Here is a 22,912-nt window from a genome sequence, read left to right as displayed (position 1 = left end):
TCGCCAGGCACGGCTGGAACTCAAGCTTAAACAGCTTAGCTGTTAAAATGTCTCCAATCCATGCTGTGAAGGTGCTTGGACAGCGAAGCTCTAAACGGCAACTAGAACGATTACTCATTGCGACGTAGCTTGAAATTATTCACGTCGCGACATTCACATGAAGTTTACCTAATTATTAGCCTAATACGCTTCGACGGCCTGCAACTTGACTTGCGCCGCTACTTCGTGCACCTATAATGGGTGGACCAGAGAGAAGAGAAATTCGGCGCGCATCGTATGTGCGCTGCTGTTTGAGGTGTCCTCACTATACGTGGCTTCCCATAGCATTGTCACAACACAAGTCATATGCTAGGTGGTTGTTCTTTACGTAAAAAATTGTAGTTACATCACTCCCAGCTCTGTATGCTACAGTCAAGCTGCCGTTGCCGCGTCAGCTTGCGCAACAGTAATCTTTACGGGGAAGCGTATGCGGGGAGAGCTACGTGCTTCAAATTGCATGTAGGCGCAGAAGCGCCTTATCATCAGTGATGTGGTTCGGATGCTTGTTTTGAGCTTTTGCTTCATTGAAGCTTAAGCTGTTCTGTATGTTCTATGCGTGATTCTAAATAATGTGCCCACTGTTCGCTTCACTTTCCTAAGTGCGTGTAGCCTCTTACGGGGGTGTGAGCCATACCATTTGGGGGTATCAACCGTTGAAGATGATAGTTTTGTGTCGACGTTACGCCATGAGAGAACACTGGGATCCTAGCGATAGACAGCTTCGCTGTAAAGCATCCCACATTTTCATTCAGGATAGCTTGAACTGGGGAAGAGAAAGCATAAACACCTTATTTACCACATAAAATAAGACAGAACACAACAATCAGTGTTAAACTCGACCTACCGGACTTTTCTCATTTTCTCTACCGCACGTGGGCAAATGCGAAACCATCGCATGTGGAAGCTACTCTGGTTCACTATATGTTTCAGGAAAATAAAAGCGCTGTGAAACGCTTCCGGACTACTCAGCGTATTCACGCATGTGCAGAAGATCCGCCGTCGGAGCTTTAACTTCACTGCGACAGAAAGTGGACAGTGAGTACACGCCCGACGACACGCCGCGTGGTAAACATTAAACGCGGATCTAAGTTAGATATACGTCTTTGGTGGATCGCCTGTTTTTCAAATGCTCTTGCTTGAAGAACGTGTTTTACGGCACCCCTAGTTACAGACTTTGTCTTCACAGCGCTGCTGCACAACTGCTTCGCTCCTTCCCCTCCCAGGTGACCTACCTGACTCGAGCGCCTCTGGTGCTGCGCTCCAGGCTGCACATCAGTTCGCTTGCCCATCGGGAGGATCGAGTCGACGCCAGCCAACAAAGGCGATGACGGATGGGCGCTATGCTGTAGCATTTTATTCTATGAACTAAATTAGTATTAATACTGCTATGCAAATGGTGTGCAGGAAGTAAGCCGAGCACTAACGTCGAGCACTCATTGTATGTGCGAAGGAACTGCTCGCCAGTTGTTTTAACTACGTGTGCCCTGTTTAAAGCCACTTTTGGAAAGTTCTTAGTGCTCCGATGCAGCACGTTTACTCTGTGTGACACGAGCACATTGAACGTGTTCAGTCACAAGAGTGGCATGACCCATTCGGATGCACGCGTTTTCACGCAAGTGTAGTCGACATGACAGAAACAGTTATTCAATGAAAACAGTTGGCAGCACTCTGTTCGTTCTTAGGATGCGTAATCTGAGCCAGGAAATAACAAATTTTGTCGGAAATTACCCGCTTCAATTAAAGAGAACAGAAGCAATCAACATAATCCCACGGAATAAATTTATGTTAGTATCACTGGGAATGTAAGAGCAGACGTAATTGCTAACCCTGTATTAGCGAACGAAACAAGCAGCCAACCAATCAACAAATATGTGGGAGTTCAATCAATCAATCAATAAATCAAAGGGAAACCGACACCGAAGTTGTGACGGGCCACCTGCACTTACATTCCGCCTTCAACCCTACAGGGATAACGGGGTTGTCGCAGTACCAATCAGTCAGTTTACTCGACGGGACACTGCACGTGATATTCGTAATATGTGCACCACTTTCGTGTGTCGAATATAAATAATTTTATCAAGAAATGGCTCTCATTCAAAAAAGTTTTGCAGGACCCATACACTGTGGAATTTGGTGAACGCAAAAAGGCTTCATGGACCAGCAAAGCAAAATGGCGTACTACGACAAGTGGCACTCTACAGATTCAAGTGATGAACGCATCCCTTAACCACCACGATGGACCTTGCAGATGAAGCGGAATTCTCATTCATTATTAAAACGTTTGAATCACCATGCACGGCGACCTTGATCTCGGAGAAACGTGCCAGGGCACTGCAGTTCAATTTGAGACGCGTAGTGACTACGGCGACAAACACGTCTCGTAACTTCTTCAATCCTTAGCTAAAAGATGTGCGCGTTGACTTTTATGACTTAATATTTGCCATGCAGCGCACCTAACGCCCCAGTTGTCTCAAAGCGCTAGCTTGGGCGAGGGAAATTGGTGAAGATGTATAATTCCGCCTTCATGTATTTATCCATTATTTCACCACCATCCGAAAAGTGCACTCACGGAGTTTATTCCGCCCGGCGTCGTTTGCAGCTGCGGTTCAGGAACTGAGCTGCTTCTTCCGAAAAGAAACGGACCGAAGTAGCCGTGGCTGCGTTTCAGTGCCGAATGCATTTTCCCGGGGTTTGCCCTTATTTTCTCAGCAGTGAAACTGCACAGTTGTTGTTCACACAGGCCACAGATAGACGGGCTTCGGCGTCTTCAGCACTTCCGTCCAAGCGCTGAGCTTCCTTTGAGGCAACTCCAAATGCCTCACCATTTGGCAAAGTTGTACTGTCTGTGAAGGAAATACAGGCGAAATAATTAGATGTGAATAGTTGACCACTATCTCGAAATTTAGTCCACCTTTCCGGTGAACAATAAAAAAGGGACATGATGGTGGACGCAACTATATTTCCACCTACTCTGGCTGTACCACAGCACCGAGCATCATGGCTGCTTCGCACAATTACTAGCTCGAATTACAGAGCTAATGGCGAAGTCTTCCAATGTTGTTGTGGTACATCAAGAAAAATACGATGCAGTTTAAAAGCACCTGTTGTTATCTATATGAAACGAAGGCGCCGAAAAGCGGTTAAAAAATGCTGTAAAACGTCTCGCCTGCACCGCGCTTTTCGCGGCTATAATGATTACAGACCTGACCGGAAGAGTAGGAGAAGACCATCCACCACGCGATCCACGAGACAGCGATTTTAATTTCTTTCCGGAATCAGCCCAAACTTACGTACACTTTATGCGGGACCGACCACCATTGCTATTGCTCAGTCACGAAAACTGTCCCATCGCTCCCCCTCCTCCACACTACTCTTCTCAAGAAGACAGCCGAGCAGTCGTGCGTAACCCCAATAAACAAGGCATGGAAAGGCTTTAAGAAATGAATTATACGCTGTTTGTTCCAATGAGGTCGTTCAGTACCATTTGCTTCCCATTGCGTAAGTCCGCAAATAACAAAACTCACCACTTGCACATCTCGAGGGGCGGTATCTTAATTTCTTACGCGAGTGCTTTGCTGTGTGTGAGCTATGGAGCAACACAGCAGCAGCAGTAGCATGCAATGCTCTGCTAATTGTGAAAGGGTTCCCACAGAAAGCTTTGCTTCAATACCCTTATAGAGCGAGAGCTCTACTACTCCAGCTAAGGCCCAGAAAAAGCCTGGTTCTGTAAATCTGACCTTCAAGCTCAGCCAAGGTCAAACTGGGACTTAGCCTGCCACTACGCGCTGCTGCAGCGCACGCCGCGTGGGCGCCCATATCCTGAAAGCGATTTGCTATGTGGACAAAGAGCGCCGTCGCGCGGGCCTCATTTTCAAAGCGATCAGCGATGTGTACAAAGTGTGCCGGTGCTGGTAGCTTCGTATGCAGTGTGCTTTCAACGCTTAGTTTGCGTTGAAGCGAAACGCAACATGCAGGTCAATTCGCGCGTTGCTGCTGCCGCGCCTAGCAGCGTCTGTGCGTTGTGATGCAATTGTAGGTGCGGTAGTTGCTAACGGCGCTGAGCAGCGTCTGTGTCCTTTGACAAAGCAACCAAAACCAGGCTATCGCTCGGCAAACTTGGTTTGTTCAAGAGGGGAAACTCGGGGAAACCTGGCTACAGGAAATACGCCACGCTAGTATTGATGTCGTCGGTTAGTTAATAATACTACTAATAATAATTTATTACATGATACATCAATACATGATAGGCCTGTCAAAGCGGCATTGGGCTTGAACGGCAGAGCCGACAGGCAGCGTTTACAAAACTGCTATATCGCGGACATCACGTAATACACAGGAACGTTACAACCAGCAGCGGAAACAAAATAATGTGAAATGAAGTTGACAGACAATGTTTTATTTTTGGTTTTTTTTTCGCTAAACCTAAAAAAAGTTTTGCATATAAATGAACGGACATTTTTCTACTTAATTGTTGTGCGTTGCCTAGCGATAGGCCTATGACGCGCCAGACGCATGCGTGATGCGCCAGACACGCCACCAAAGCGAGCGAAACCGGCTGCGCATGTGAGCGCTCGCCTGTTCGGGGACCCGTCCGCGCGGTCATTTTTTTACAGTGAGTGAGTGAGTGAGTGAGTGAAATAACTTTATTGAGGTCCAGAGACGACGCAGGGGACACCCCGCGCCACCCGGCTAGTCCCACGTAGGGACCGGCAAGCCGAGCTTGACGGTCCGATCGCGGGCACTCTCGACGGCCAGGGTTTGGTCGTTGAGTTCGGGGCTGCCCAAAAGCGCGGCCCACCTATCCTCGCTGAAGGCGGAGCTGATGGCTTCACACCCCCACAACACATGGTTAAATGTTGCAGTTAGTCCACAGGAGGGGCAGTCCGCTCTGGGATTACCTTTCAGGGTATATAGCGTGAAGAACCGCAAGGTTAGGATACGCACGAGCTTGTAAAAGTCGAAGGGTCACCGCCCGCGCCCTGCATAAGGCAGGGTGCGGGAGGGGAAATACCCGTCTTGACAGATAATAATGCTTAGTGATCTCATTACACGTCATCAATGGTTCCCCGCGGGGTAGGGGGACTGCGGAGGTGGCGCGGTCAGTGAGTCCTCGCGCGGCCTCGTGCGCGCTGTCGTTAGGGTTAGAGGGAGAGCCCTCAGTCGACCCGAAGTGAGCGGGAAACCAAATGAGAGAATGCGGAGAGATACTTTTCAAGCTTTGGAGAATGCGAAGGGCCTGAGGGGAGACCATCCCGGTTTGGTAGGCCTTAATGGCCGCCTTAGAATCGCTATATATTACCTCTCTGCGACCATCGAGCACAGCCAGCGCGATTGCAACCTGTTCGACTTCGAAGTGCGTACTGTAGCGCAGCAAGTGATCCTGGAATTAGAGTCGACGATGGAGATGGCAAACGCTTCTTGTTGGACATATGCTGCGGCATCCACGAAGCTTGCCTCAATGTGGTTGTTACGGACATGTTCGAGTAGAGCTCTACCCCTGGCCCGACGTCTGCCGACGTTGTGTGCGGGGTGCATATTGCGGGAAATGGGCGCGATGTGTAGTTGAGATTTGATGTCGCTGGGAATCTGCACGGCGTCGGGGCAGTGGTCGACAGAGTAGAGGTCCATCTCATCGAGTATCTTGCGGCCCGCCGGGGTTCCGGATAGCCTGAGCAGCTGTGAACGCTCTTGCGCCTCTATTATTTCGTCGAGCGTGTTGTGCACTCCGAGTTTTAACAGGTATTCGGTGTGAGTGCTCACAGGTAAGCCGTGGGCAAGCTTGAAGACCTTTCTGATGAGGCAATTTAACTTGTTCCTCTCTGCAACATGCCAATTAAGCATGGCTGCTGAGTATGAAAGGTGGCAGAGCACAAAAGCATGTATAATGCGGATGAGATTGTCCTCCTTGATTCCCCGGTGCCTGTTGGCGATCCTCCGGATGAGGCCGAGAGCACTCTCCGTTTTGGCGATGATCCTTCTGAGTGCGGCACCATTGGCACCGTTAGACTCGATATACATCCCCAATATTCGGAGCGAGTCCACTTAGCCTGTTTCTTGGGCTCTCGGTGTACTCTTGCGTTCCTTCTGCACTTCGACACGGCACTACGACACTATTGGACTACGGCAAGGTGAGAAATTTTCTTTGACACTCTGGGACGCATTTAGGATTACGGCGCGGAACGGAGACTTGTGGCGCACTTAACGAAATACAGCTCGGCAGACCTGGCGCAGTTAGGTTGAGTAAATGAATCGTACTGGCACATGTTTGCGACGCTTTCTGTGGGCCCCATCATTATTGTAATTTATTTCGGTATTTTTGAGGCACTCTGGCCGCACAGGGCGCTGTGACGCAGTTAGCGAGAATCAGCTCGGCCGTGGTGCGCAGTTATTTTCGCGTGGGTACTGCATCTTACTAGGTGAAGTTTGTGGGGCTTTCTCTGACGCACAATATTACTGAAAAGTAATTTCGCTACATTTGGGGGTACATTGGGGCATGCTGGTCGCACAGGGCGCTGTGACGCAGTTAGCGAGAACCAGCTCGGTCGTGGTGCACAGTGTACTCCAAATTACTAGAAGTTTGTGACGCTTTTTATGGTCCCGCAACAACATATACCTGTTTTTCGGTGCTCACGCGCTTGTCGAAAATGCGACGAGCGAATTGGCACTGGTTGTGTCGATAACAACTTCACGACTGGCAAGGTGAGAACACAACAGCCGCAAGTGTCAAGAGTGATAACACGGGAGTGTGTTGCTTACGCCGGCAGCTATACACGCAAAAGTTAACGCCGAGGAGCTCTCCCGGGAACAGTGGATGGACTGGTGCGTGTCGCTTGGCCCACCTTCTTCGTCCGCGTCGATATGGCGAACGTTCCGGATCATTTAATTAGTGGTCGCACGATAATCCCGGCTGCGGAGGCCGTATTCCGATGGAGGTGAAATGCAAAAATGCCGGTATGCGTGCGTTGTAGTCCTCGTTACAGAACCCCAGGTGGTCCCTATTAATCCGGAGCCCTCAACTACGGCGTTCCTCATAATCAGAACTGCTTTTGGCACGTAAAACCCCAGAAAGAAAAAGAAGTAGTGGTCGCACGCTGGAACCAGCAGCCAGTACATGCCTGTCTACTGGATGTACACCAAGCCAGTTCGCACCATAACTAGCGAGGGCTTTTTTCGTAGCGTACGATCGGGCCCTGCCCCAGTTCGACGGTCCGCATAACCTTCCTTCGGAAGTTGTCGCAACTACCAGTCAGTCAGACATCAAAGCTATGCAAGAGAGATCCGAGATAGTCGAAATCCGGGAGAAGTCAGAAAAGAAGACCCTGTCCTCAATATTCTGTGTGCTCGCTGATTTTCCGCCACCAACACTCCTTTCGCTTCCGCCCATCCGGCGCGTATACACCCACCTATCCATCCATCCGAGTGTCCTTAAAGACCATGCCTCTAGCTATGTGTGGCTAGGTAATGTTTTCTCACTCGAAGGATAACTTGACATTCCAATATAGAAAAGATCTTAGGGTTTCTTCGTATTTCCATGCGCTAAGCCACAAATGGTACTCATCTGAAATATTCGTAAATAACGCGCGTTCTCAGGCCACTCAACTCCGCCCTTTGAACAATCATTAACTTTCTTTTTCTGATTTCATTATGTGGTGCAGGGAGTGAATATAAAAGTTCATTCATAATATTTTTAGGGGCTATTGATTTGCAACTCAAATGTTCGTGAGTTTTCCTGTGCCCTCTCTAACTAACTTTCTGGCCAGCACAGCTTAGTAGTAGAGCAACTACCACAAGAACTAGCCCATACCGCTTGAAGTCTGCGAACTACGGCCCACTTTCTATTTCTTCAATTTGGCAGATTTCCGAGGAGACCGCTCAGACGTGCTATGTAGATTCGTGTTTCCTTTAGGTGTAAGTCATCGTTTCATTTCATGAAGTTACGTCCAGCGGTGGAGTGCTGATAACTTTTGTGGCTATCGTGAAGTTATGCAATTTCTGGTTTATTGAGGGACGCCTACCTGGCACCAAAAGGCCAGAAATGGCAAAGATGAGAAGCGTCAACATCAGCTTCATGGTCCTTCTGCAGAAAAAGAAATGCATCGCCACGACTCTTTAAAGTTGTGAAACCTTCACATGTAAGCTCTAATATTTTGTGTATTCCTTTAAGTGTAATAATGAATACCCATGCGCAGTTCTTTGACGATATATACGAAGAAACGGAAAGAAAGATCGATCGAAAAGAAAGAAGATCCTTTAGGAGTTAGCCACACGAAATGGAACATTGTTGTACATTTGGTATTTTAAGGAAAACGTTATTGCACAAAAAGCAAGGAGTACTGTAATTTAAGCTCAGTGACCCATGATACCCAGGATTGCAATACAACATGTTAAAAGACAAGCTGGACCGTCCCTGGCCCTCTAATAAAAAAGGGCCCTCACGAAAGTTAGTACAAAGTCAGTCCCACTGTTACGTTCGTCTATAGCTGCTGGACTGTAATGCATTGTGTGTAGGTCAAAATTTACCATGTTAACCTTTGCACGTGCCCCGCTTTTGAGTTAATGCGTCCGACTCAATTCCATTACTCAATGCCCCTTACATTCTCCAGTTTTTACGTTTTAACTCAATTTTTAAAAAATCACCTGCGGCCGACGGGATATTTCTTGTAGTTGAATTGAATATTCGAAGAAGCGCACATTACTAGTACGATAATCGATCCACATATTCACTTTATTATACCAATTATGTATTTCACTTCTTTACTACTTTACGCTACGTATTGCCATTTATGAATTGTAGCTGATGAGCTTGCAAGAAGTGTCCGCTCGGTATTATTTCCAGGATGGCGCTAGTTTCTAGATAATATTCCCAAAATTGGCGGACGAAATACATGAGCGTTTGACTTACTTCTGTGCTTCAGTGCATAAGAGAGCGTTCATTGAAAAAGTAAGTGGAACAACCGTGTACTTTTGCGGTGACTTTGATGGCGCATATATGCAGACTGGTGTTATTATGAAAATTCATTACGAGTGAATACGCCTTGCAAACTCACCTGCTACAATCAATAAATTGCAATATGTGCCGTGAAGTAATTGATTAGGAACCTAATTAGTAAATATTGGATGGTTGTTTTCAGTAGTGCTTCGAATTCTCGGGCAATTCAGTAATGCCCGCCTCTCAGAATAAACAAGCTGAAGGAATTGAATTATATTATCTGCAATACGTGTTTTTTGAAAATTCCGCAAAATCTAAGAGTGATCACACGTTATATTATACTTTCCCCTCTCTCTCCTCTCCAAGCTTTTTGCGTTCTAGACAATGTAAAATTTTACATACGAGATGGCGACTATTTTGTACTGATCTCTACATCGCCTGAAATGAAACTGTTTCAGCGAGTGCGTGACGTTGTATGGCATATACCGGTCGAATAAGCCAACGTGACGTGCGCAAACATTTCAGTGTCCGTGACAGCTGATTGCGAGAAGAGCGCATCGTCATATTCTCTGCACCTGCACCTGTGCGTTTAAAAGCGGATTGGCATGTGATGGAAAGATTCTAAACAGCGAAACGGAAAGATCGCTACATAACATGATGGCTCACCACTGCGACAACGCAATAGTTACTGATGATATTGGTTCAAGTTCAAATGGAGTATCGCAGAAAACAGTTTTTACAGGAGCGCTCAGTCACAGCAGGGCGTCTCTGAATGAACGGACCAGATGAAACTACCAATAAGCATCTTTCAGAAACCACGTTTCAGCCCGGAAGTTAAGTGGTTTTCGTATTGCATGCACTTTTCACAACAGCAGTTTAATTGTTCACTACAGCTGCAAAACATTTATTGAAAAAAAAATGAATGAAAAGTTAAAGCTGCAAAAAATAATTCAGAACTTGCCTAAGAGGCTAAAAGATAAGGCCAGAAACAGAGGCTAGAAACCAAAGAGCAGCGGGGTGCCTCGACCCCTGCCTGTCCCCAAGGACAATACAGAAACTTATAAAGGTGTACGAATGCAGAGTCACACATTTGACAATGTGAGAAGTAATTTTAGGTTATGTTTCTCAAGAAAATCTTAGGGCTTACCTGTTTTTAGAATTTAGGGGTGATGTGAAAAATTTCTCAACGTAGAAAGCAAACAAGGTCAATGAAGATTGCAAAATTGAGGTGAAAAAAAAACGCGGCATACAACACTCTCAATAATACAGAAAATCAATGCAGTGCCCATAATCTCTTACAGAAGCATATCAACCTACCAGCAACCTATTCAAAGCCACAGCTTAGGGCACTAGTATCTTATACAATTTGGTGAGACATTATCCGATAAATCTAAATATTAAACAGATGGTCGCAGGCGGTCGTCAGTAGCTGTAAGATACACCCTAAGCACATGTTTTAATTCCCGATGATTCACTACAGAGGTCTGTTCCTTTAAGTTTATTCAAGAAGTGGACGATTTGATAATGTAATGTTTGTTTTCAAGTAGTTATGATTTGTGCAGCCGATGTCAGCTCTTCTTCATGCCACTGCCGACAGCCGTGTATTCTTTAATACACATTTGTGTTGCGAAACTACTGCATAATAATAAATAAATATGATAATCTTTTAGCAAGTGTTCTTTTTAAAAATAGTACATAATTCATGTATGTCCCTTATGTGATTTAAAAAAAAAGTTGATGTACACGTTTTTACAAGGCAAGCAATCTAATACAATTTCAATCAGTGGCGCAGATAAGCGTCGGCACATAAATGTTTTCATTATAAGGCCTACCGTCAGACTAAATTTATTGTGAAATAACCCCACTGGCTGCGATACGTGTGTTTCAAGTCGAAGATGGCCTCGACTTTTAATGCTACGGCTATAAAAACAAGCAGAACTCAAACTACTGAGACCGCACAACAACTTCAAACTAGATTTGCTGTGTTCATCCAACCCTCTTTCCGTACATTCTACTATGCTGACGAGCAGTCGTCATCATCAAGTCGTTACAGTCAGGACAGGTCCTGACCGTCCGCTTCACCATCGCCACGGAGCAAAAGAAAAAAAAAAGGAAAACTGCTCTGAACTCGAGCGTCAGTGGCACGCGTCTATTCATGTCTCATGTACGTGCGGTGATGAGCAGTAGATACAAGGTAAGGTAGACGACACAAGGGCCACCTATCTAAGGAGAGTTATGAAACCTAGGCTGATATGTCTTCCTTACACGACGCACATAAGCCACATAAATACCAACAAAATTGCTCTAAAATAAACATGCTGAGACGCACAGCAAGAAGTTATTTTACAAATGATAATAAATAAGAGTATTTGAATAACTATAACAATGTCTACTTACACATTATGGGCAAACACTTTGTGTGACACTTGGAATTCCTAATTCCTTCAGAAATAACGCGCCTCACTTTCTCCGAGTGTCAAAGGTGCAATATCCAACGTTCCCTCTCTTGAAGTTTGCAGATGCATTCCACATGCACATTCGACAGAACTTGCTTCAGCATAATGAATTTTTTCAATAATACTTTGCCAACAAGCCGAGCGCTCAGTATCTGGCACAGCACGCCATCACCAATGGGCCACACATTTCTGTTAACCTGGCTGACTTACGTTTGAAAACCTCAAGATCAGAGTAGCATTTTTTAAAAATGATGCTTGGCTTCTGTTATATCCGCACTCTATTTTTTCACAACACCTTACGGGCTCACTGAAGGGCAGTGAGTAAGATGCGTAACATTGTCCGCGCAACAGAAGAAAAGTTAGCACCAAATTAAAAATTGGAGGGCACCTAAGCATTTCTCATGAGTTGTGAATGCGAAATCATTAATTTCCAAGGTAACACCGCTGAGCAGTCCTTCGAGCTTTGCGCGACGAGTAATGTGAAATTGCCGTACGTGCTGCCCAAGCCAGCAAGCAGCACTAGCCCGCAATGTAAACGCCGCATGCAACCGAAGTCCTGCGCGACGAGAGACCGAGGAAGCAGCAGCGGCCAGTAAAGCAGCAGGCGCGCGCGCAATCTACGCCCAGTTGGGGTCAGAGAACGCGCGCTGGTTTCCGGGATGGAAAGTCAGGGTGACGTAGCGTCGTGCCGTTTCCCTTTCGCCGGCTCTGCACCATCGAGTCACGCTAGTGACGTGGCGTCACAGGAAATGTGAATTTAGGAGCTGTTTCGCTGCTGTAGACGCCGGCTTTTTCGTTCAATGGGCCATTTGATGCTTTCGCATCAAAAGGTAACAAAACAAAGGTTGCAAATAGTGCACTGACAGTTGATTATATACCCTTACGAAAGATTGTATTCAGGTTATCATGAAACGTTTCGCGGTTTCACACGGATGCAATAATGTTCCAATGGGCAATAGCGCGAAGCACTGATGATGCCTGCGTTTGACACTTTACGGGCATGAAACTCAGTCTCTTCTGAAGCCGTCGTGACGTGCGCACAGATGCATGAATTGGCAGACGGTCAGGTTTAATGATATAACTGTATCGGTGGGACAGAGATAGAGAAACGATCACATAGCGAGTTTCCTATGACTGAAGTGAAAGGTATTTTTTATTCGGGTAATGCTTAAAAGATGATCGTACTTGCGCGTGATGAATCGGGCTGCGCTACGTTGAACAGTTTCCAACATGCTGTTCCCGTACTACTGATATGGTGACCATATGGAATTCTAGAATTTCCGTACATTAGAAGGTATCAAGCAGGTTTCTATGCAGTTGACCAAGAGACTGAGAAGCTTAGGAAGAGATGGCTCAGGTGCATGGTGGACGCCAAGCTGGGGTATTACAAATTATGCTATTATTAATCAAAGAGCGAAACACTGAGTTAGTGCGTTTACGGCTAAAATAAGTAAGCTTGCATTTAGTGGTGTTAAGGGACATATTCCAAGTTTGCAACAACTGTAACTCCTTATGCAGCGTAGACTGGCCTTCGAAAAATTATCGTGCGGTATACAATGCAGTCGTAAGCGAACCACCCTGGTATGGATTCTGTGTTAGAGGGTGAGTCATTTATATATATTAAAAAGAATAATGCACCGTGGACACTTCCTTGGGGGACACCACAAATGAAGTCGTCAAGTTTAGACGAAATGTTATTCGGTTGAGTTGTACGTGGCCAGCTGCACGCACTACCATCGTTGAATGATGATGATGATGATGATTTGTTGGTATCCCCTTTGAAACGGAGCGGTGACCAACCATCCCCTTGCCTGCTTCCGTTAATAGGTATGCTACACATGTTTCCAGTCTAGCATTTCTGTATACATCTCCTTAATCCTCTTGCTCTTGCTCAAAACTTATCTGCCTATCTTGTACCGCTACCTATGCCTGTAACAAATCCGCCCGTATAAATATCGTCCTTGTTTATTTTGCACCAACACTCCAAACGTATACTGCTTATCTCGACTGCTGACCAGTTGATGCTTCGTGCCGCTTTAAATCCAAGCGTCTCTGGAAGATATACGTCACCTCCGTGCCTGACTGAGTTTCACGGGTCTCTTCCTTCGCATTCCATTCGGATGCGCTGAGTGGTCTCCGAGTGTTTGCTGTAGCATATACATGCTTCATCTCGTTGCATTTGCTCCGGTGTGTTTTTTGTTCTTAGGCAACGAGCTCGAGCCTCAAGGAGCAGGGTACTTCCCTTTGTGTTATCGTACAGATTTTCCCTTATTTGTTTCTTACCATTTGTGTCAATCCCCATCCCATTTTTGTTTTGTTTCCGTGCTATGCATCCAATTCCCTGTCTCTATTTCTATCACTTTCTTTTTGATGTCTCCTGGTTCTTTATTTCAATTACCCTGTACTTTGCTGCGAAATTGCTTAACCTCTTCCTCCTTTCTAAGTCCAAGCTTTTCAGGTATAGATGTTGTGCACTTTAGCCGCCATTTATTTTTATTCATGTTGCTGAGTCTTTCTTCAAAACTAATTTTGCTCTGCGTTTCTCTGACTTCAAAAGAGGCCCAGCACATGGGAGCTTGCACTGCCTCATTTGTGTCTTTACCGTGAGCTCCCAAAGCCTACCGGCCTACTATCGTTGGTGAACTTCCAACACCGACGATATATTGATTTTAGGCACATAATGGCATTTGCGCAATTTAGCGCTGGCACCAATACAGTTTTCCAGATTCCACACACCACCTAATATTGCTCTGTTTCAGTATGCTGCATTCTGCTCGACCTTTTTTTTTTATTAAATATTATCTTTGTGGGTGCTTGAGTACGTCTTCCCTTTGTTTATGTAAACACCGAGGTATTTATATTGCTTTACTACGGATACGACTTGCTGTTGAATTGACACCAAATAATTACTCGTCACTTCATCAAAGGCCATAATTCCTGATCTCTGTGTGGTAAACGTAAGGGCGATATTTGTCGCTGCGTTGCTAGACATAATCGCAAGTTCCTGTAAATCACTTCTATTGTCCGCTAGTAGTAATATGTCATCCGTATAAGTAAGTTCGGGGACCTTCTCTTGCACCATTTGCCCATTTCGAATATAGGATAAATCAAACCCTAAATCACTGTTTTCCCGTCATTTTTCTTTGCCCTTAACATGAAGCGTGATCAACAATGGAGACACACGACAACCTTGCTTCAGTAATTGGTGAGCTTCCACCACTTCATTCCATTTCGGGCCTTCCGATACAACTTGTGCTCGGTTGTCGCAATATATCTCCCTTAGCAGCTCCACAAAATTGGCATCGATGCCTTCGTGCCTGACTATATCCCATAAGAAATTGGGTCCCGCGGTCGTGTTATGAGGTACATTCTGTTATGCATTTCCCTGTAAAATATTTCTATTGAAAACGTTCAAGGACTACCCACTTCGTGTGTTTGAGCCTTGTTCCGTCTCCCAGCTCGTGCTTTCAGAAAGTTGCGAATGAATCTATAAGGCTTTATTACATTCCTGAGTCCTGCAATGATAACCACTGCATAATCGTCCGCACTGACTACTTCAGGAGCTACAGTAAAACAGCTACCATACCCTCGACCACTGCAACCGAAAGGTCACTGCACCTACTTTATTTCTTTATTATGCGGCACGGAGTGCCTTGTCTTAATATAAGCGACCGGGGACGCCAGTCCACTACGGATATCGTTGAAGAGCTTGCAGGCACTGCAGGCACTCAGCGTCCTATCATCCACAAGCGAACCGGCCTCATTTAGCACAGTAGTCGAACGATCACTAATATGATTTCTGTGTGGTTTGTATCCGATCGGCAGAATTGTATTCACGCTCTACATTTTACCACTTAGGCATAGAATACCGCAATACACCAGACCACCCTCTAAAGCCTTTTCTACCATCTTTATGGTCGCCCGCCCCGGTATACGCAAGACGCGGTCCTTCCTTTTTATCACAATGACAACCTAACGGTCGCTTATAGTCTACGTCTTGAGGAAGAGGTTCGTTGGCTAGCGCGACTACATACTTTGGCGTAAGAGGTAAACTCCAATGCACACTAGGACCTGCGACATTGGTCTGCTGTTTTTCTTCTTGTGATCTAGTTTGAATTTTGGCTCCCACGTGGAGGCGTGATTTGTTTCAAAAGCTACTCACAAGCTACGAAGAACCGTATGGTGTCCTTGACTGGATTAGAAAAGTGAACTGCACTCTCGTGCGCCAACACGACCAGTGGTAGATGCTCTCCTACTAAACAACTCGCGCGAAAGTATATACGCCATGACATGAAGCCAGTTGACTCACCCTGTTGGCTTTGTCTGCGAGTAGAGATATGTTGCGTACAAGTGTGAAAAGAGATTTGTTGATGTTAAGGGGGAAAATAGTAGAAGGCCCACTGCGCAACGGCCATATTGCTTTTCGGTTCCGTTCTTCAAGTCTTGAATAAATATTTCATTACGCTGGTTACAATATGTTATATAAATGCATATGCCTGATGTACACTTTTGCCAAGTGGTCTACCCGTTCTTGACGAATATGAGAGGAAAGATGTAATGAACACGAAGGCGTGACAGGCTACACCACGACCCACTGCAACCCTAGTTACACGCAAACCAGGAACTAGGCGCTTTCAGAAAAGACATGACGCAAGTTCAAGTAAGCAGTTTATCGCGAGCTTTGAAACTTGAATGAAAGCCTTAAGTGAGAGACGCCATTTTCGGTAGTTTCAATTAGGCCCACTATATTTTGGCCAAGATCAACATGAGGATATTAGAGGTTTTACAACGCTGACAATTTTATATGATTCGACGTATGTTTGCACAGATCAACATTTCATGCAATTATTTTGTCATAGCACTTTGACATATAAGAAAGAGCGGACAATATTACATACTAGGCAGAACAGCACACGTTGATTTCAACCTCGTTCTCAATGAACAAAGTAGTTGGCAGAGTAAGTGCTTCCTGTTGCTTGGTATTTTATTCGTCTATTTCAACGAAGTTCCTGCGCAATTTTGTGCGCCTATCATTGTAGAATTTCGACAACGCTGTGCCGCCATATGTTCCTCTTCATGCACAGCTGCACACATGTGTTTCAGTGCGCACGCAAGCAGAGAAGTATGGTATGTGATGAAACGAGTTCAAAAAAGAAGCGGAAATATTGGGTTTAATTGTCCGTGCCCCGTTGTAGTTCTGACAAGCGTCATTCAATTGCGCTGAAGGAAATCTCGCTTTTTACTGTTTTCACGACGCACTCTGGGGTTGGCATTGGAAAAATACGAGGCCAATCAAGAACACCTCATTAGTTTTCACGAGCCTATAGCAGTTAATGTTTAGCGCAAAATAGAGAAAACTATTATTTGTTTCATTGGCATCATCATTAGGCGTCGTATTCGGCACATTCGCCCCTGAAGTAGAAGGTATGTTGAAGTTATACCAATTTGAATACCAATGAGGTGTTCACCCTAACAGTGCTCACCACTGTACAGGATCGACCACATCTCAGGTGAACACCTCATTAGTATTCAACATGGTAAAACTACAGTGTTTATTCTACTTCACGAGCGAAATGTTCGTTATACGCTGTGTAATCATGGTGTCGATAAACACAATAATGGTTTTTCGAATCATGTACTGAACATCAGCTTCTATGATGCCTTGAATGCTAATGACGTGTTCATCTTTGATGTGGTCGACCCTGTACAGCGAACCTGATGCCGACATTAGACCTCTTAGACAACCACAACCGAATTTAGAGAACATTACACAAGCACCACCCCCACAAGCGGCGTACGACACGCGCGCACACAAGTGTGTGGAAGGGCAGCATACAACATCCTCATTCTACAGGCCCTCCACCAGGCGCAAGCGCCTTATTTAACTAAATGAATGTTGAAAAGTAGACTGCGTCAGAAAAATGCGTAAATTACGACTTACACACAAGCTGCATACGTGCTAGCTTCGTATTGTTATTCCAATATACAAAAAAAACATAAATACGTTACGCGTAAACTGAAAGACAATACGCTTTTCCAGCTGCCGTTTGAGGTCTGCCGAGTGCCTGCGGTCGCTAGGTGGGGGTACCGTTCTTGGACAGCGTTCGCAATAAGGTCGATTACAGACGCAGCACATGCTGGCGCTGTGCGACAGATGCAACGGGTATATAGGGTGGCAGTGCCGTTTTGGCACAGCGTTTGCCATAATGTCGATTCCGGTCGGAGCACACGCTGTGCGACAGATGTACCGTGCAGAGCACCCACGCATGAAAGGCGTGTGCGCACGTTCCTCACATGCGCACTCACGTGTGTGGAAGTTCAGCATACATCGTCATTCGTGAATGCCCTCCGCCTATAGCGCAAGAGCATTATTGAAGTAATTGTATTTGTCAAAGTAAAATGCGCAAAAAATTCGTAAAGTGCGACTTGCAGACAACTTGAGGACGTGATAGCTTGGGGTTGTAATTGGAATATACGAGAAAATATCGTTCTGTTATGCATAAACTGAAACCCTACAGCTGGCCTTTGATTTCTGTGAAACAATTCCGACCAACTACAGGCTAACAACATCGCTTTACAACGCGGCGTGTAGAATCTATCACTAAGAAAAGCCAGCCACAAATGCTGCGGCATTGAAGCAAAAGCGTGAGCCAGCGTATTAAGAATTAAATATTCGAGAACAACATGACTACATCTTCTATGTGGTAATAAATAAAATGATTGAAATACACAATAAATTGTTTATAGTAACAAATATATATTTTACATTTGTGCAATTGTGACACTTGACTAGCCCACGAAATACCACAAAGGGTACCTGCTCGCTTCGAGTGGCGCAGATAGGTGACCTCCAGAATACAGACGGTACAATTACAGCAAGCGGTTTTCGAGAATCATATGTTGGTACTTTTAAACATTGCAGTAGATGCACTAGCATGCAAAATGTTTAGAATCATGCATGCCAGGGCAAAATGTCAACTTTTAAAGGCACACTTTCTAAATTTAAAGGCACCTCATATTTCATAATTTTCAAGCTTTAAGGCACATCTTTGTAGAGCTCATGAGAGAGAGCCAACGAGACGTTGATCCAGCACGAGAGCTCAAACTGAACTGAACTTTTATTTCCTCGGTTCCCAGTCAACTAAGCTCCCGCGCCGCTCGTTGCATCGCCAGACCTCGTATTCTTTCCTAGGGCGATCGCGTCGATGTCGGTGGCGCTACATGTTCCCATTACGCAAATGAGCCGATTCGGTTGCCAAGTTTAAGGCCACCACCAGCGAGCCATAAACAAGCGTTCTCAAGCTTGCAAAGAAGCTACTAATAAATTCATATTACAACGATGCAGCATAAAATACCTGCTTACCGTGACTGGTGATTATCTACGCATAGATGCAATATATAAAGAAAATGTGGGGAGAAGTTCATTGAAGCTCCATATAATAAACCAAATAAGCCTCCATATAATAAACCAAATAAGCCTACTATATTCTACGTCACACTAGAATATGTAGAATGCAAACATATTTGTACATTAATTTTAGCAACTAATGTTATGGCACTTATAACTTGCATTTGTGCTCAGTAAATAGTCCTCAATTGAAACAGTTAGTAGTAAATTTTTTCTATTTAGGCAAATGTGTAGTCTGATTTGCTGTTCACGTAATGTGTCTCGTACACCACCTAAATGCAGACTACTCTGAAATGCGCGATCTCGCATGCAAGCTGTGCAGACGCAACAGTGATCCCTGTTAGTGGCGTTTTCGCCAAAAGGCTGCCCATCCCTACACGGTGCAAGATGCGACGATGTTCGCGTAGAAGGAAAAGATAAGCGCACCGCCGTCTTTTCGCCACGCCCACAATCAGAGGGAAGTGAATAACGTGTCGTAAGGTAAACGAGGAAAACTATCCTCTCTCTGGCATTGACGGCAACATAGATACTGCAACTGGGGCGCTATAATGTAAAATGATTCCAAACTGTTTTGATTCCAAACTCCTGACGTCGAGGAGGAGGATTAAACATTTTATTGAAATAGCAGACTGAGGTTTTTGCGGGTGAAGACCCTATTCCAGGGCCCCACTGGCTCTAGCGGCTCGTTCGGCATGGTCCAAGGTTGCCTGCTGGCTTCCCAGGTGCTGCCGGGCGAGTCGCGCCTCGTCGTCGAATTTACGTAACCACCGATGCAAGCATCGGGCGGTGACCCGCAGCGTTGTGTGAACAACCCAATCAAACACTCTCCTCGTTTATAGGAGGTCCCCTTTGTTCGCTTTCAAAACCAATAACATTGTCTACACTCAGCGTTTTTTCTTATCCAATCCGCCTTTTGCATTGCGCTGTGGCGCCACCTTAGCGGGCTCCGCGAGAAACAATACGTACGGCGTCGGGGCCCCGCGGGACGCGGAGACACGCTGCAGGAAGAGAGTGGGTTTGTGCATTTGTCTGTCGTTGTAATTTTCGTTTTGTGTGAGTGGCCGCTTGTTGGACAGGATGCCTAGGCCGGCAATGACTCCGGTGCAACTTACAACCGCAAGTCGTCGAAATATGATGACGGGATTTCGTGCAGCTACGCCGACAAAACCAGTCACCGTGCGATGTGCCTCTGAACGAATACATCGCACCGCAACGCGATTGACACACCGGCTACGCTTGTATTCCTGTTATTCATATTTATTCGTGCCGAATGATGAGTCCAAACATGCTTCGGAAGTTGAAATGCACTAACGTGAGCACTCGCCAGGCACCCACATCAAGTTTAAGCTGTGGTCGATTCCGCTCAGCGGAGGTTAGCCGTATCGTATATAGCAGCAGAGTTCATGCATTTGCCAGTGTTAGACCTGCACTGAACGTACGCAAATAGGATGATAAAAATTGCTTTTATAGCTCAGTCTTGACCACAGTGGCCATAGCTCTTTGAAGGGGCGACACTGCGCCCAGAGTATTTATGCAACGCAGGAACGGCGCATTTGTTTACATCGGCACGCGTACGGCCACCGCTCGCTATTCGCTTCAAGTACAGCAGAAGCCATGCACCGCTCACACGAAATAATGAGGAAATGTTCAAAATATATATGAACACTTCTCATGCACATATCAGAAGCGATCACACTGAGACGAGAAGGCATGAACGTCCCGGGCACATCGAAAACGGCGACAACGACCACGTAGCCGCACTGGCACGCGAAAATGCCGATGCCCGCCGTACTCGCGTGGCAACGAGCGGTGTTGTTGCTTACGATGCAGTATCGAAAGGGCCATCACTTGTTGCCTGTTTAGCATAAGAGGCAAACTGTGTTTTCGATAACTACTAAATCTGGCAGCATAAAAATGCACTCTCTGTAGTTGCACTTCGTTCATGGAAGCGCCGGCGACTGCGACCGACAGCCTTCGTTCAAGAACGGTGCCTGTGCCGCGGTATTATCACTGCGCCGTGTCGCCGCTTCCCACTCTGTGTGTGCATCGTACTATGCTAAGAGTGGTTCACTTCAAGTTGGTAAGGCCAGTACCGAACTATATAAGCAGTTTCCTTCGTCGTACTTGCTTATCCTATATTTCAGGTCCGCCGGCAGCGGACGAACTCGTAGGCTGTGTTAGGCCTGATGAAGCTGCCTGAACGAGATCGACACCACCTCAAACTTGATGTGGAGGGCTTTAAAGGCGTGGAAATAGTGCATATCAGCGTCGGAAGCACGTTTCGACTCAATTTGAGCGTCAATAAATACATACACGAACGCATTTGCGGCTATATTCACGTTGTCGGTGCGATGTTCTCACTCGGCGGCCGCTCGCACGGCGATGAGCACACTGGTTTTGTCGGCGTCTTCGGCACGAAAACTTATCGCACTACGACTACTCGCTGTCGTCAGTCGCGTCGTCGGTCGCTTCTTCGTCATACTTGTATGTCAATATAGGTCTCCCACTGGCACAGTATCACAGCTACAGCCGGCCGAGCGTTGGCGCCGGCGTGAGGTCGACTTCTGACCGTCATCGGTGTCGTGTCGGCATACATTGTGACGTACCGCACGTTAACCAAATATCACTGTGAACAGCTGAAGTTTCTAGCGAAACACAGCGCAAATACCGCGTCGTCGAACGGCACAGCGCCGACAATATAGAGTTCGCGTCCTCGACGGCTATGCTGCATACTCGTGCGTCGTCAGCTGCACGAACCACCGACGCCGTACAAAACGTTTTCGGCGCTCGCCGCTAGGGTACAGCGCATGCGCACTCGGGACATGCAAAAGGCGGATTGGCTGAAAAGAGGCGAGGACCAAGCTCTAGTGGAGAGGGTTCGATGGGGCCGAGCCAGCACAGTGAAAATAGATAACCGCATGAAGAGGATGGCTTCTCCGATTCGTCCGCTTCGCCTTACTTAGCTTGCGGTGGCCGGTCTAAAATCACGGAGGCGTGCAACGGAAGGTTAAGAATGCCGCTAAAACGTATCCTCAGCAAGGAAGAGTTGGCACAGCGATGTCGTATGCGTGCCTAAAGGGCGGCTTGATAACGTTTTACTGCCACGCAAAAAGGTTTATCATGCAGAAATAAGTACATGCTCACAGGCAGGTGCGAGTAGCGAGGGTCTGAGCGATCGGCGGGCAGCCATCTTCTATTCCTTTCGGAACGGGGCAATCTGTGGCTATTCAGAAAATGTTTCAGTTTTGTTCGGCATACTAATGCATTTTTGTCGCGTAGAGTGGTGAGCACTGTTAGGGTGAACACCTCATTAGTATTAAAGTTGGTAAAACTTCAACATACCTTCAACTTCCGGGGGGAAATGTGCCGAATACGACACGTAATGATGATGCCAATAAAACAAATAATAGTTTTCTTTATTTTGTGCTAAACATCAAGTGCTATAGGCTCGTGAATACTAATGAGATGTTCACCCGAACAGTGCTCACCCCTGTACATGTCACTTTGACGTAGTGAGTTTTCGCGGTTTTGTGACATCCCGTGACAGACAGGCGAAGTGGGCGTAGCCAGAAAACAGTGGACCAATAGCAGAGGGCTAATGATTAAACGGTGTTGAATCAGGAATGATTATTTTTCTTTTGTGCGGTTTAATCATGTATAATCAGTGTGTACACGTTATTTCAGATGGGGAGATATCGCGGTTTTCGTGACGTCGCGTGACAGACAGGCTAAGTTGGGAGTGGCCCGAAAATGTTTTGACCAATAGTGGAGGCTGATTGCAGAAATAGGAATCAAAACATTTTGGGATCATTTTACGTTATGGCGCCCCTGTTCAGGTAAACTTCATACCACTTGACCACGAACGAAGATGTCGGTTGTTTTTACCTCCCAAGCACAGATTTTGTGTTTGGGAGGTAAAAGGGGATGTCAGCAGCTAAAGAGCCCATATGAGCTAATTTATTTTTACAGTGTAGCTGTTAGGCTACTGGTACCTTAGGAATGGCGCTGATTCATTGCTGTGCATCAATGTTCCTACTTAAAGTGTCGCCCGAACTTCTTCGTTTATGTGTAGTGTTTGCG

General features: G+C 46.0%; 1 long non-coding RNA gene across 1 annotated transcript; it reads right to left on the bottom strand.

Moving 5' to 3' along the window:
- Window positions 1–681: 681 nt before the first annotated feature.
- On the bottom strand, window positions 682–8,117 carry LOC125943904 (uncharacterized). The gene is made up of 3 exons (XR_007465983.1): window positions 8,055–8,117; window positions 2,609–2,882; window positions 682–802 (listed from the first exon to the last, which is right to left on the bottom strand). It is a non-coding gene; the product is annotated as an uncharacterized LOC125943904 (long non-coding RNA).
- Window positions 8,118–22,912: the final 14,795 nt, after the last annotated feature.

Source organism: Dermacentor silvarum, chromosome 3 (genome assembly GCF_013339745.2).
Source record: "Dermacentor silvarum isolate Dsil-2018 chromosome 3, BIME_Dsil_1.4, whole genome shotgun sequence".
NCBI classification, from domain to species: domain Eukaryota; kingdom Metazoa; phylum Arthropoda; class Arachnida; order Ixodida; family Ixodidae; genus Dermacentor; species Dermacentor silvarum.
This window is presented reverse-complemented; position numbering and strand designations above follow the sequence as displayed.